At 44.9% G+C, this 16,333-nt stretch overlaps 1 protein-coding gene across 1 annotated transcript in view; it reads left to right on the top strand.

Moving 5' to 3' along the window:
- The window catches only part of LOC141048615 (cytochrome P450 4B1-like), a 58,183-nt gene that overhangs the window by 16,186 nt on the left and 25,664 nt on the right, over positions 1 to 16,333 (top strand). The window lies entirely within an intron of this gene.

Below are 16,333 nucleotides of genomic sequence, written 5' to 3'. Positions count from 1 at the left end.
ATATAATGCTGCCCCCCTCATAGAATATAATGCTGCCCCCCTCATAGGGTATAATGCTTCCCCCCCTCATAGGGTATAATGCTGCCCCCCCATAGAATATAATGCTGCCCCCCTCATAGGGTATAATGCTGCCCCCCTCATAGGGTATAATGCTGCCCCCCTCATAGGGTATTATAATGCTGCTCCCTCATAGGGTATAATGCTGCCCCCCTCATATAATATAATGCTGCCCCCCATAGGGGTATAATGCACTCCCTCATAGGGTATAATGCACCCCCTCATAGAATATAATGCTGCCCCCCTCGCGGGGTATAATACACCCCCTCATAGGGTATAATGCTGCCTCCCCTCATAGGGTATAATGCTGCCCCCCTCTTAGCGTATAATGCACCCCCTCATTGAATATAATGCTGCCCTCCTCACAGGGTATAATGCACCCCCTCATAGGATATAATGCTTCCCCCACTCATAGGATATAGTGCACCCCCTCATAGGGTATAATACACCCCCTCATAGTGTATAATGCTGCCCCCCCTCATAGGGTATAATGCTTTTATATAGATACGTAGATATAGATAGACATAGATAGATAGATAGATAGATAGATAGATAGATAGATAGATAGATAGATAATGGATAAATACATAGATATAGAGAGAGGTAGCTATAGATAGAAAGATAGATATAGAGATATATAGATAGATAGATAGATAGATAGATAGATAGATAGATACAGATATATATATAGATAATAGATATAGAGATAGATAGATAGATAGATAGATAGATAGATATAGATATAGACAGATATGGGATAAATAGATAGATCTATGGATAGATGGATAGATAGATATATCGATAATAGATATAGATAGATATAGATAGCTACAGATAGATAGAGATAGATAGAAATAGTCTATCTATATCTCTCTAGATCTATCTATCTCTATATCTATTTATCTCTATATCTATCTCTCTATATCAAAAATAGAGATAGATAATATAGAGATAGATATAGAGATAGATATGGAGATAGGATAGATAGAGATATAGAGATAGATAGATAGATAGATAGATAGATAGATATAGAGATAGATAGAGATATAGATAGATAGATAGATAGATAGAATAGATAGATAGATAGATATAGAGATATAGAAATAGAGATAGATAGAGAGATAGATAGATACATAGATACATAGATAGAGATAGATAGATATAGAAAGAAATATAGAGAGATAGATAGATATAGAAATAGATAGATAGATAGATAGATAGATAGATAGATATAGAGATAGATAGAGATATAGATAGATAGATAGATATAGATATATAGAGATAGAATAGATAGATAGAGATAGATATATAGATAGATAGATAGGATAGAGAGATAGAGAGATAGATAGATAGATAGATAGATATAGAGATAGATAGATAGATAGATAGATTATAGATATAGAGATAGATAGATATATAGATATATAGATATAGAGAGAAATATAGAGAGATAGAGGGATAGATATAGAGATAGATAGATAGATAGATAGATAGATACAGTAGATATAGAGATAGATAGATAGATAGATAGATAGATAGATAGATAGATAGATATAGAGATAGAGAGATAGATAGATATAGAGATAGATAGATACATAGATAGATAGATAGATAGATAGATAGATATAGACATATATAAAAAAACAAAACATAATACTCACCTCTCCTCCTCGGTCCCACACTGATCCCGGCTTCAGTGTCAGGAGCTGCCCCGTCTGCCAGACACACAGCGGGTGCGCGATGTAGTGACATCATCGCGCACCGGCTGTGAGTCAGCAGAGGGGACTGATGGGAGAGAGAGCGTCAGATGACGCTCTCTCCCATTACAATTGAGGGTGGTACCGGCCCTCACTGCCGCATAGCGGCTTACTTTGCTGTGGGGCGGGGCCCCTGGGGGAGTGGAGATGATGAAATGATATTCACTGGGAAGCAGTGAATATTCATTTCTCTTTAGCAGCGGGGACAGGGGCTCCTGGCTGCTGCTCTGCTGGCACAGGGCCACTAGCAGCTGCGTGGTGTGCCGCTATTAGCGACACACCACTGGCTGGGGGCCCCTGGAGCAGCGGGGGCCCTAGGCAACTGCAGGCCCTGTATGCCAGCAGGTGCCAGGGCCCACCGGAGAATCCTCCGGTTCTCCGGTGGGCCAGTCCGACGCTGGTTCCAAGGATCAACTTTAACCCCTTCACCCCCAAGGGTGGTTTGCACGTTCATGACCGGGCCAATTTTTACAATTCTGACCACTGTACCTTTATGAGGTCATAACTCTCGAACGCTTCCATGGATCCCGGTGATTCTGACATTGTTTTCTCGTGACATATTGTACTTCATGTTAGTGGTAAAATTTCATTCAAATAACTTGCGTTTATTTGTGAGAAAAACGGAAATTTGGCGAAAATTTTGAAAATTTCGCAATTTTCCAACTTTGAATTTTTATGCCCTTAAATCACAGAGATAAGGCACACAAAAAACTTGATAACTAACATTTCCCACATGTTTACTTTACATCAGCACAATTTTGGAACCAAAATTTTTTTTTGTTAGGAAGTTATAAGGGTTAAAAGTTGACCAGCGATTTCTCATTTTTACAACACCATTTTATTTTTAGGACCACATCACATTTGAAGCCACTTTGAGGGGTCTATATGATAGAAAATACACAAAAGTGACACCATTCTAAAAACTGCACCCCTTAAGGTGCTCAAAACCACATTCAAGAAGTTTATTAACCCTTTAGGTGCGTCACAGGAATTTTTTTGAATATTTAAAAAAAAATGAACATCTAACTTTTTTTCATAAAAAAAATACTTCAGGTTCAATTTTTTTTATTTTACCAAGGGTAACAGGAGAAATTGAACTGCAAAAGTTATTGTGCAATTTGTCCTGAGTACGCAGATACCTGATATGTGGGGGGGAACGACTGTTTCGGCGCATGGCAGAGCTCAGAATGGAAGGAGCGCCGTTTGACTTTTTCAATGCAAAATTGGCTGGAATTCAGATTGGACGCCATGTCACGTTTGGAGAGTCCCTGATGTACCTAAACAGTGGAAACCCCCTACAAGTGACCCCATTTTGGAAACTAGACCCCCCAAGGAACTTATCTAGATATGTGGTGAGAACTTTGAACCCACAAGGGCTTTACAGAAGTTTATAACGTACAGCGGTACAATTAAAAAATCATATTTTTTCCACAAAAATGATCTTTTCACCCCAATTTTTATTTTCCCAAGGGTAACAGGACCCTAAAAGTTATTGTGCAATTTGTCCTGAGTACGCTGATACCCCACATGTGGGGGTAAACCACTATTTGGGCGCATGGCAGAGCTCGGAAGGGAAGCAGCGCCATTTGACGTTTTTGGCTGGAATTGAGATCGGACACCATGTCGCGTTTGGAAAACCCCTGATGTACCAAAACAGTGGAAACCCCCCACAAATGACACCATTTTGGAAACTAGACCCCCTAAGGAACTTATCTAGATGTGTGGTGAGAACTTTGAACCCCCATGGGCTTCACAGAAGTTTATAACATAAAGCCATACAATTAAAAAATCATATTTTTTAAACAAAAATGATCTTTTCACCCTCAATTCTTATTTTTCCAAGGGTAACAGGACCCTAAAAGTTATTGTGCAATTTGTCCTGAGTACGCTGATACCCCACATGTGGGGGTAAACCACTATTTGGGCGCATGGCAGAGCTCGGAAGGGAAGCAGCGCCATTTGACGTTTTTGGCTGGAATTGAGATCGGACACCATGTCGCGTTTGGAAAACCCCTGATGTACCAAAACAGTGGAAACCCCCCACAAATGACACCATTTTGGAAACTAGACACCCTAAGGAACTTATCTAGATGTGTGGTGAGAACTTTGAACCCCCATGGGCTTCACAGAAGTTTATAACATAAAGCCATACAATTAAAAAATCATATTTTTTCCACAAAAATGATCTTTTCACCCTCAATTCTTATTTTTCCAAGGGTAACAGGACCCTAAAAGTTATTGTGCAATTTGTCCTGAGTACGCTGATACCCCACATGTGGGGGTAAACCACTATTTGGGGGCATGGCAGAGCTCGGAAGGGAAGCAGCGCCATTTGACGTTTTTGGCTGGAATTGAGATCGGACACCATGTCGCGTTTGGAAAACTCCTGATGTACCAAAACAGTGGAACCCCCCACAAATGACACCATTTTGGAAACTAGACCCCCCATGGAACTTATCTAGATGTGTGGTGAGCACTTTGACCCCCCCAGTGCTTCACAGAAGTTTACAACGCCCAGGCGTGAAAATAAAAAATTCGTATTTTTTCCACAAACATGATCTTTTAGTCACCATTTTTTTATTTTCCCAAGGGTACCAGGAGAAATTGGACCCCAAAAGTTGTTGTCCAATTTGTCCTGAGTATGCTGATACCCCATATGTGGGAGAAAACTACTGTATGGGCACACGTCGGGGCTCGGAAGGGAAGTAGTGACGTTTTGGAATGCAGACTTTGATGGAATGGTCTGCGGGTGTGATATTGCCTTTGGAGAGCCCCTAATGTACCTAAACAGTGGAAACCCCCCACAAATGACACCATTTTGTAAACTAGACCCCCCAAGGAACTTATCTAGATGTGTGGTGAGCACTTTGACCCCCCCAGTGCTTCACAGAAGTTTACAACGCCCGGGCGTGAAAATAAAAAATTCGTATTTTTTCCACAAACATGATCTTTTAGTCACCATTTTTTTATTTTCCCAAGGGTACCAGGAGAAATTGGACCCCAAAAGTTGTTTTCCAATTTGTCCTGAGTACGCTGCTACCCCATATGTGGGAGAAAACTACTGTATGGGCACACGTCAGGGCTCGGAAGGGAAGTAGTGACGTTTTGGAATGCAGACTTTGATGGAATGGTCTGCGGGTGTCATGTTGCCTTTGGAGAGCCCCTAATGTACCTAAACAGTGGAAACCCCCCACAAATGACACCATTTTGTAAACTAGACCCCCCAAGGAACTTATCTAGATGTGTGGTGAGCACTTTGACCCCCCCAGTGCTTCACAGAAGTTTACAACGCCCGGGCGTGAAAATAAAAAATTCGTATTTTTTCCACAAACATGATCTTTTAGTCACCATTTTTTTTATTTTCCCAAGGGTACCAGGAGAAATTGGACCCCAAAAGTTGTTTTCCAATTTGTCCTGAGTACGCTGCTACCCCATATGTGGGAGAAAACTACTGTATGGGCACACGTCAGGGCTCGGAAGGGAAGTAGTGACGTTTTGGAATGCAGACTTTGATGGAATGGTCTGCGGGTGTCATGTTGCCTTTGGAGAGCCCCTAATGTACCTAAACAGTGGAAACCCCCCACAAATGACACCATTTTGTAAACTAGACCCCCCAAGGAACTTATCTAGATGTGTGGTGAGCACTTTGACCCCCCCAGTGCTTCACAGAAGTTTACAACGCCCGGGCGTGAAAATAAAAAATTCGTATTTTTTCCACAAACATGATCTTTTAGTCACCATTTTTTTTATTTTCCCAAGGGTACCAGGAGAAATTGGACCCCAAAAGTTGTTGTCCAATTTGTCCTGAGTACGCTGACACCCCATATGTGGGAGAAAACTACTGTATGGACACACGTCGGGGCTCGGAAGGGAAGCAGTGACGTTTTGGAACGCAGACTTTGATGGAATGGTCTGCGGTTGTCATGTGCGTTTGGAGAGCCCCTGATGTACCTAAACTATTGAAACTCCCCACAAGTGACCCCATTTTGGACACTAGACCCCCCACGGAACTTATCTAGATGTGTGGTGAGCACTTTGAACCCCCAAGTGCTTCACAGAAGTTTATAACACTCGGACGTGAAAATAAAAAAATCATTTTTTTTCCACAAAAATGATATTTTTGCCCCCAATTTTTTATTTTCCTAAGGGTAACAGGAGAAATTGGACCCCAAAAATTGTTTTGCAATTTGTCCTGAGTAGGCTGATACCCTACATGAGGGGGTAAAACACTGTTTGGGCGCATAGCAGAGCTTGGAAGGGAAGGAGCACCATTTGACTTTTTCAACTCAGAATTGGCTGGAATTGAGATCAGACGCCATGTTGCATTTGGAGAGCCCCTGATGTGCCCAAACAGTGGAAACCCCCAATTCTAACTCCAACCCGAACCCCAACACGCCCCTAACCCTAGCCCTAACCCTAGCCCTAACCCTAGCCCTAGCCCTAACCCTAGCCCTAGCCCTAGCCCTAACCCTAACCCTAGCCCTAACCCTAACCCTAGCCCTAACCCTACCCCAACACACCCCTAGCCCTAACCCTAGCCCTAACCCTAATGGAAAAATGGAAATAAATACATTTTTTTTATTTTATTATTTTTCCCTAACTAAAGGGGTGATAACGGGGGGTTTGATTTACTATTTATGGCGGTTTTTATGTTTGGCGGCTGTCGCACGCTAAAAGACGCTTTTTATTGTAAAAATAGTTTTTGCATCACCACATATTGAGAGCTATAATTTTTCCGTATTTTGACCCACCGAGTCATGTGAGGTCTTATTTTTTGCGGGACGAGTTGACGTTTTTATTGGTACCATTTTCGGGCACGTGAAATTTTTTGATCGCTTTTTATTCCGATTTTTGGGACGCAGAATGAACAAAAACCAGCGTTTCATGAATTTCTTTTGGGGGGGGTGCGTTTACACCGTTCCGCGTGCGGTAAAATTGATAAAGCGCTTTTATTCTTCGGGTCAGTACGGTTACAGCGATACCTCATTTAGGTCATTTTTTTATGTTTTTGTCGGTTTTATGCAATGAAAACTATTTTATATAAAAAATAATTATTTTTGCATCGCTTTATTCTGCGAGTTATAACTTTTTTATTTTTTTGCTGATGATGCTGTGTGGCGGCTTGTTTTTTGCGGGACAAGATGACGTTTTCAGCGGTACCATGGATATTTATATGCGTCTTTTTGATCTCGCGTTATTGCACTTTTTGTTTGGCGGTATGATAATAAATCATTATTTTTTGCTTCGTTTTTTATTTTTATTTTTTAAGGGGTTCGCTAAAGGGGTTAACTAATGGGACAGTTTTATAGGGCAGGTCGTTACGGACGCGGCGATACCAAATATGTGTACATTTATTGTTTTTTTTTTTTATTATTTTAAAAAAATGAATTTATTGGGGAATATTTTTTTTTTTTTTTACTAATTTATTTGGCGATTTTTTTTAATTTATTTTTACACTTTTTTTTAAATTTTTTTTTACTTTATTACATAGTCCCAGGTGGGACATCACTGTCCTGTGACAGATCGCTGATCTGTCACATCACAGATCACTGTGACAGATCAGCAATCTGTCACAGGCAGTGCACAAGGCTTCCTCATGCCTGCGCTTTGCAGGCACTGAGGAAGCCAGCTTCCCCAGGCCCCCGAAGGCCCCCGTCGCCATCTTGGATTCGGGGGCCTGGAGGATAGGAGTCCCCCGCAGCAGCGCTGCACATTGCGCTGCCGTGGGGGGCTCAGGGAAGCACGGAGGGAGCCCCCTCCCTGCCGATGCTTCCCTTTAACTCCCGGTACACCGCGATCGCGTTTGATCGCGGTGTGCAAGGGGTTAATGTGTCGGGGGCGGTCCGTGACCGCCCCTGACACATAGTGCCGGGTGTCAGCTGTGATAATCAGCTGACACCCGGCCGCGATCAGCGGCGCTCACCACGTGGGCGCCGCTGATCGCGGTAGACGTACTATCCCGTCCCCGGTCATACGGGCCCGGGTACCGTGGACGGGATAGTACGTCTCATGTCAGGAAGGGGTTAAGGAAGCCCACAAGCTTCTGGACTTAAGCGACCTGCTTATGGAGCTGGAACTTGCAAAAAGAGACCCTCGTCTGTCTAGATTATGCTACCTGGACACCGCCCATGGGGTGAACGCAATCGTCTCAACGCTGCCACATAGTCTACAAGAGAAGTGGGCAGTATGCGTTTCCAGGTACAAAAGGTCACATGATGTCACCTTTCCGCCGTTCAATCAGTTCTACAAGTTTGTTGACGAACAGGCCCAAATGAGGAACGACCCTAGCCTAGACTTCCTGGAGTCTAACACTGCAGCTCCAGCAACACCGTCATCAAGGTATGAAAGCGTCTCACATAGACGCAAGGACTTGAGGAGCAGTATAAGTGTCAGAAAGACTAACCTGCCACCTTCTGCAGTAACTGCCGATAAACAGTACACTAGTCCATCGAGAGATAAGTCTTTCAATCGTGAGTGTCCCATTCACAAAAAACCACACTCATTGAACAAATGTAGTGGCTTGAGGTCCAAAACCATGCAGGAGCGCAAGAAAATCCTCAGCGAACTTGGGGAATGTTTCAAGTGCTGCGCCTCATTAGAACAAATTGCCAAGGACTGTAAATCTGCCATTAAGTGTGAAGAGTGTCATAGTGACAAACACCCATCAGCTTTGCATCCAACCTCAGCCACCAGCGATCCAGCAGTCGCAGTTACCTCTAGTCCGGCTACAAGCCATGGCGGGGAGCCACAGAATAACGCCAATTCTACCACGGCTGTCTCCTGCTCATGCTCAGAAGTATGTGGGGAGAGCCAAAGTGATAAATGCTGTGCCAGGATATGCCTAATCAGAGTTTATCCAGAAGGGCAATCAGAGAAGGCAGTAAGAATGTATGCCATCATTGACGATCAGAGCAATCGATCCCTAGCTGGACCTAAGTTCTTTGAAGCCTTTGGAATCAAGGGGCCAGCAACGCCATATACTCTGAACACTTGCTCAGGCCGCATAGAGACTAGCGGCAGGCGGGCACAAGGTTTCATTTCTTCTCCTGTTAACGGAGGCGTAGAAATACCCCTACCTACGCTAATCAAATGCGATCAAATACCCAGCCAAAGGGATGACATCCCTACCCCAGAAGCTGCGTTCCACCAACCACACCTAAGGCACCTAGTCAGCGTTATCTCACCTATGGACTCAGATGCTGAAATCCTACTTCTGCTTGGCAGAGACAATTTAAGGATACATAAGGTCCACCAATAGTGCAATGGTCCTGACTATGCCCCCTACGCACAGAGACTCGACTTGGGGTGGGTAATCATAGGAAATGTGTGCTTGGACCGAACAAGAGTCGATTCCTTTAAGACTTATGTATGCAGAGACGGACGAGCTACTTTCTGAAAACCATGCCCTCATCACTATGAGGTGAAAGAGAAGCCTCCAGATCTCATACAGCCGCTTGATGTCATTCCTTCTCCCTATGCAGACGACTTGGGAAGATCAGTGTTTCATACAATTAAGGATGACAACAAAGTAGCCCCGTCTATGAAAGACAAGGAATTTGTCAGGATAATGGACAATGAGTTCCTTAAGGATGAGACCAATCACTGGATTTTTCCCCTACTCTTCCGAGCTACCAGGGTAAAACTCCCGAACAATCGTGAACAAGCCTTGTCCAGATTCAACTCTCTCCAGCGCACACTTAGCAACAAACCGGAGATGAAAGAACACATTGTCACCTTTATGAGCAAAATATTCCGGAATAACCATGCGGAGCCAGCTCCTCCCTTAAAGGAAAATGAGTAGTGCTGGTACCTACCCTCATTCGGAGTATATCACCCACGAAACCTAAGCAAATTAGAGTTGTCTTTGATTCAAGCGCCAAACATCAAGGTGTATCTCTCAGCGATGTCTTCCTCACGGGTCCTAACCTTACAAACGACCTAGTAGGAGTGTTGATGAGGTTCCGGAAAGAGCCCATTTCCATCACCGCCGACATTGAACAGATGTTCCACTGTTTCATAGTCAGAGAGGACCATAGGAATTTCCTCAGGTTCCTGTGGTGCAAGGACAATGACCCCAGCAAAGAGATGGTGGACTATCGCATGAGGGTGCACGTATTCGGGAACCGCCCTTCCCCAGCAGTGGCAACTTATGGCCTGCGGAGAACCGCTCAAGAAGGAGAGACCGAATATGGAACAGATGCCAAAGACTTTGTAGAGAAAGACTTCTATGTAGATGATGGACTAAAATCTCTACCCACAGAAGAAGCGGCTATCGATCTACTCAAGAGGACCCAAGGTATGCTGTACCTTGTAAGCTTAGATTGCACAAAATTGCTTCAAACAGCACGGCTGTCATGAGAGCCTTTGATTCAAGTGACCACACACCAGGATTCAAGGACGTAGACCTGGGACCAGACTGTCGGCCTGTGCAGAGAAGCTTAGGCTTGAGGTGGAACCATATATGCAGTATGATAGCCCCCGGCCGTTTTCCCCCATATATGCAGTATGATGTCCCCAGTCCCCATACAGTTAGGTCCATATATATTTGGACAGAGACAACATTTTTCTAATTTTGGTTCTAGACATTATCACAATGAATTTTAAACAAAACAATTCAGATGCAGTTGAAGTTCAGACTTTCAGCTTTCATTTGAGGGTATCCACATTAAAATTGGATGAAGGGTTTAGGAGTTTCAGCTCCTTAACATGTGCCACCCTGTTTTTAAAGGGACCAAAAGTAATTGGACAGATTAAATAATTGTAAATAAAATGTTCATTTCTAGGACTTGGTTGAATATCCTTTGTTGGCAATGACTGCCTGAAGTCTTGAACTCATGGACATCACCAGACGCTGTGTTTCCTCCTTTTTGATGCTCTGCCAGGCCTTCACTGCGGTGGTTTTCAGTTGCTGTTTGTTTGTGGGCCTTTCTGTCTGAAGTTTAGTCTTTAACAAGTGAAATGCATGCTCAATTGGGTTGAGATCAGGTGACTGACTTGGCCATTCAAGAATATTCCACTTCTTTGCTTTAATAAACTCCTAGGTTGCTTTGGCTTTATGTTTTGGGTCATTGTCCATCTGTAGTATGAAACGACGACCAATCAGTTTGGCTGCATTTGGCTGGATCTGAGCACACAGTATGACTCTGAATACCTCAGAAGTAATTCGGCTGCTTCTGTCCTGTGTCACATCATCAATAAACACTAGTGACCCAGTGCCACTGGCAGCCATGCATGCCCAAGCCATCACACTGCCTCCGCCGTGTTTTACAGATGATGTGGTATGCTTTGGATCATGAGCTGTACCACGCCTTCGCCATACTTTTCTCTTTCCATCATTCTGGTAGAGGTTGATATTGGTTTCATCTGTACAAAGAATGTTCTTCCAGAACTGTGCTGGCTTTTTTAGATGTTTTTTAGCAAAGTCCAGTCTAGCCTTTTGATTCTTGATGCTTATGAGTGGCTTGCACCGTGCAGTGAATCCTCTGTATTTACTTTCATGCAGTCTTCTCTTTATGGTAGATTTGGATATTGATACGCCGACCTCCTGGAGAGTGTTGGTCACTTGGCTGGCTGTTGTGAAGGGGTTTCTCTTCACCATGAAGATTATTCTGCGATCATCCACCACTGTTGTCTTCCGTGGGTGTCCAGGTCTTTTTGCATTGATGAGTTCACCAGTTCTTTCTTTCTCAGGATGTACCAAACTGTAGATTTTGCCACTCCTAATGTTGTAGCAATTTCTTGGATGTTTTTTTTTTCTGTTTTTGCAGCTTAAGGATGGCTTGTTTCACCTGCATGGAGAGCTCCTTTGACCGCATGTTTCCTTCACAGCAAAACCTTCCAAATGCAAGCACCACACCTCAATTCAACTCCAGGCCTTTTATCTGCTTAATTGAGAATGACATAACGAAGGGATTGCCCACACCTGTCCATGAAATAGCCTTGGAGTCAATTGTCCCATTACTTTTGGTCCCTTTAAAAACAGGGTGGCACATGTTAAGGAGCTGAAACTCCTAAACCCTTCATCCAATTTTAATGTGGATACCCTCAAATGAAAGCTGAAAGTCTGAACTCCAACTGCATCTGAATTGTTTTGTTTAAAATTCATTGTGGTAATGTCTAGAACCAAAACTAGAAAAATGTTGTCTCTGTCCAAATACATATGGACCTAACTGTATATGCAGTATGATGGCCTACGTTTTCCCCATATATGCAGTATGATGTCCCCAGCCCTCATATATGCAGTATGATGGCCCCCGTTTTCCCCGATATATGCAGTATTATGTCCCTAGCCCCCATATATGCAGTATGATGGCCCCAGCCCCCATATATGCAGTATGATGACCCCCGGCCGTTTTCCCCCATATATGCAGTATGATGTCCCCAGCCCCCATATATGCAGTATGATGTCCCCAGTCCTCATATATGCAGTATGATGGCCCCCGTTTTCCCCGATATATGCAGTATGATGTCCCCAGCCCCCATATATGCAGTATCAGTGGCGTATCTAGGGGGGGGCAGCCGGGGCAGTTGCCCCGGGCGCAGCTAGCAGGGGGGCGCAGTCGGGCCGCCTAATGCAGCGGTCCGCAGTGTCCTCCCTGGCGGCTGCGTTCTGCCGCCCCCCCGGCCTGAGAGTCGGCGGTTCTCTGTGTCGGCTGTCAAGCTGACAGCCGGCGCAGAGAAGGAGCATGTGCCGGCTCCCAGGGAGCAATTGTACTGGCGTCTATACAGACGCCTGTACAATTGAAGCTCTGACCGCCGGGCCAGAGCGACGTCAGCAGCGTGATCATGTCATGTGATCACGCTGCTGACGTCACTCCCCGGCGCCCAAAGCAAACGCTGGTGGTAAGTGTGCTCCTCTGTGGAGCTGAAGAACCACCGAAGATGGGAGATGAGGGGGAGTTAATGAGTGGAGATGGGGGGGATTTGTAGAGGGGATGGCGGTTAATGTGTGGGGGTATTTAGAGTGGGGATGGGGGTTATTGAGTGGGGATGCCATGGGGTTAATGTGTGGGGGTATTTAGAGTGGGGATGGGGGTTAATGAGTGGGGATGCCATGGGGTTAATGTGTGGGGGTATTTAGAGTAGGGATGGGGGTTAATGAGTGGGGATGCCATGGGGTTAATGTGTGGGGGGATTTGGAGTGGAGATGGGGGTTAATGAGTGGGGATGCCATGGGGTTAATGTGTGGGGGTATTTAGAGTAGGGATGGGGGTTAATGAGTGGGGATGCCATGGGGTTAATGTGTGGGGGGATTTGGAGTGGAGATGGGGGTTAATGAGTGGGGATTGGGTTAATGTGTGCGGGGGTTAATGAATGGGGATGGGGATTAATGTGTGGGGGCATTAATGAGTGGGGATGGGGGTTAATGTGTGTGGGGGTTAATGAATGGGGATGGGGGTTAATGTGTGGGGGTATTTGGAGTGCAGATGGTTATTTAATGTGTGGGGGGATTTGGAGTGGTGATGGGGTTAATGAGTGGGGATTGGGTTAATGTGTGCGGGGGTTAATGAATGGGGATGGAGGTTAATGTATGGGGGCGTTAATGAGTGGGGTTGGGGTTAATGTGTGGGGGTATTTGGAGTGCTGATGGGGGTTAATGAGTGGGGATTGGGTTAATGTGTGGGGGGATTTGGAATGGGGATGGGGGTACTTAATGTATGTGGGGGATGGGGGGATTTAATGTGTGGGGAGATTTGAGGACACAAAATAAAGAGTATGTATGAGGAAACAGTATGGGGGATTGGTGCACTGCAGACAGTATGGGGAGCGAATGGGTTAATGTAAGTGGACACAGTATGGGGAGTCGGGGATATGTGTGAGCAGACAGTATAGAGAGTGAGGGGGTAAATATATGAGGAGACAGTATGGTGAACAGGGGGGATGTTAGAGGAGACAGTATGAGGAGGGAGGGGAATAGTGTGAGGGGACAGTATATTGCAGACATTTTTATTCGGGAGCATTATAATGACACTTCTATCTTTAGGGCGTCGTGTGGAGATTTGCTGCAGAAGACCGGAGAAGATGGAAGTCTACAGAGACGGCTGTGGATGAGAAAACTCATCATGGGGTCTAGAAGAAAAGGTGACTGACTGCAGAGACGACGTCATCTATAAGGTACTTGGATGTAAATGTTATTTGTGATACTGACTAATTTTCATGTTTTTATTTGTTAGGAACATTAAAGGGGTTTGTCCAGGTTTGTACGGAGCCTGCAGTCATTCTATGTGACTGCAGACAATTGAATTCTCACAGTGCTCACTGAACGCTGTTAGGATTCTCTCATGCCGGTAATTTACATCCATGCGGTCACATGCTGACTAGACATGTGTGGCCTCACTCAATGAAAATGAACGGAGCGAGGCCGGGCACGTCTAGTCGGAATGTGGCCAGAAGTATATAAATCACATACTTGTGCTGACATGACTGTATATCGGCAAGGGAGAATCCTAAATGTGTGCAGTGCATTCGTTGTGAGAATTCAGAAGCCTGCAATGTCAGGATTCAGCTCTGCAGGTTCCAGTACTCATCACATGGACACTTCACTCATGTGCGATTTTCATACTTGACAACGAGCTTCTCTTCCTGCTTCTCTCAGTTTTTTACTGAAAATTGAGAGCATTAGGAGGAGCAGCTCGTGGGTACATGGCTAAGTGTGCAAGTCGCATATGTACTTGGGGGGGCGCCGAACCGAATTCTTGCCCCGGGTGCCAGAGAGCCTAGATATGCCTCTGTGCAGTATGATGGCCCCCGTTTTCCCCCATATAAGCAGGATGATGGCCCCAACCCAACCCCATATATACAGTATGATGGACCCACAGCCCGTTAATATAAAACATAATAAAGTTTATACTCACCTTTTCCTGATTCCTGGCACCGCGCCCTCCGTGTCCTCTTCTGGCCTGTAGAGCGGCGCGAGACAATGACGTCATCGCGCCGCCTGCGAGCACAACACAGTCCGTCTCATAAGCTTACAGCCGCAGACCGCAGCTGAGACAGACAAGTGCGCGGCCGTGTCTGCTGCCGGCCACATCACAGCACAGCAGACACGGTCACACGCAGTTCACTGTGCAGGGCCATCAGGCGGCCAGCCCTGCACAGCTGCTGGGGAAGCGGCCCGGGGGGCATATGCCTCCCTGCCACCCAGCCCAGTCCGCCCCTGTAACTGGGCAATTCACACACATGAATATACTTTGATCTAAATAATCCATTGTAGCTGTGGCAGTATGTTTAGGGTTATTGTCCTCGTGGAAGGTGAACCTATGCCCCAGTCTCATTTCTTTTGCAGCCTACAAACAAGTTTTCCTCCAGGATTTCCCTGTATTTGGCTCCTTCCATCTTCCTATTAACTCTGACCAGCTCCCCTGTCCCTGCTGGAGAAGCCGCCCCACAGCATGTTGCTGCCACCACTATGTTTGATGGTGGGGATAGTGCTTTCAGGTTGATATGCAGTGTTTTGTTTTCCTCTACACATAGCGCTTTGTATTTAGCCCAAAAAGTTCTACTTTGGTCTCATCTGACCTGAGCACCTTCTTCCACATGGTCGCTGTGCCCTCTACATGGCATGTGGAAAAAGGTGCTTCTGGTCATCTAAAGACACCTGACTTTATGGACTTCACTACAGAATTAGGTAGAAGACATGCAAATCATTCTAACATTGTGAAAGCGAGGCAACATTAATCGTTTCCTTAGCAATACATTTTGACAATTTTTTTTTATGTTTTCCCCAGAAGAAATAATTGAAGTTACGTTTGTGATTTTAACACAAGCACATGCTTAAAGTAGCCATAAAACCCTATCCTTAAGGTGGATGTTCCTCTTTTAACACTATATTGCTTTAGCGCCCATATTCTGGACCAAATACAGTGCCTTGAAAAAGTACTCATACCCCGCAAACTTTTCAAAATTTTTTCACATTAAACCCGCAAATTTATATGCATTTCATTGGGATTTTATGTAATTTATCAACACTAAGTAGTAAGTATTCGTGAATTGTAAAGGGAATGATACACTTCCCTAACAAACCGGCATTCCCCACATGTATTTAGGCTGCCCAGCAGCCGTAAATCATGCAGCTGTGTCGACAGAAACTAAATCTCTGAGCAAATCCAAATACTCGGAGATCACCCGAGCATGCTGGAGAAAAACCGAGCAACGAGTATACTCGCTCATCACTAGTTCCTGGCTGTTTTCTTCCAGCTCTGCTCCAGAAAAGGTCTTTCCCTATGGTTGGTGCATGGCGCCACACCTACAAGGTTAGGGATCCACTAAGACGTGGCAGTGGGCATCATGCAGTCTGATCCGAATGGTAGACTTTGCCTCTCGGCTTTAGGTTGATGTATGAATTTTAGATGGGCTGTCCATGCCTTTCTCTACAGCTATGTTTAAAGGGAGACAGCTGTCAATCATATGGATTGGGGCTAGGCAAAGCCGCTCTTAGATCGCATTAGAGTTGCCTGTTTGTTAGGGAATCCCTGCATGTGTTGTGGCTGTCAAATAGACGCGAGACATAGTCTGGGTTA

This window comes from Dendrobates tinctorius, unplaced genomic scaffold (genome assembly GCF_039654945.1).
Source record: "Dendrobates tinctorius isolate UK_male_01 unplaced genomic scaffold, ASM3965494v1 ptg000138l, whole genome shotgun sequence".
NCBI lineage: Eukaryota > Metazoa > Chordata > Amphibia > Anura > Dendrobatidae > Dendrobates > Dendrobates tinctorius.
This window is presented reverse-complemented; position numbering and strand designations above follow the sequence as displayed.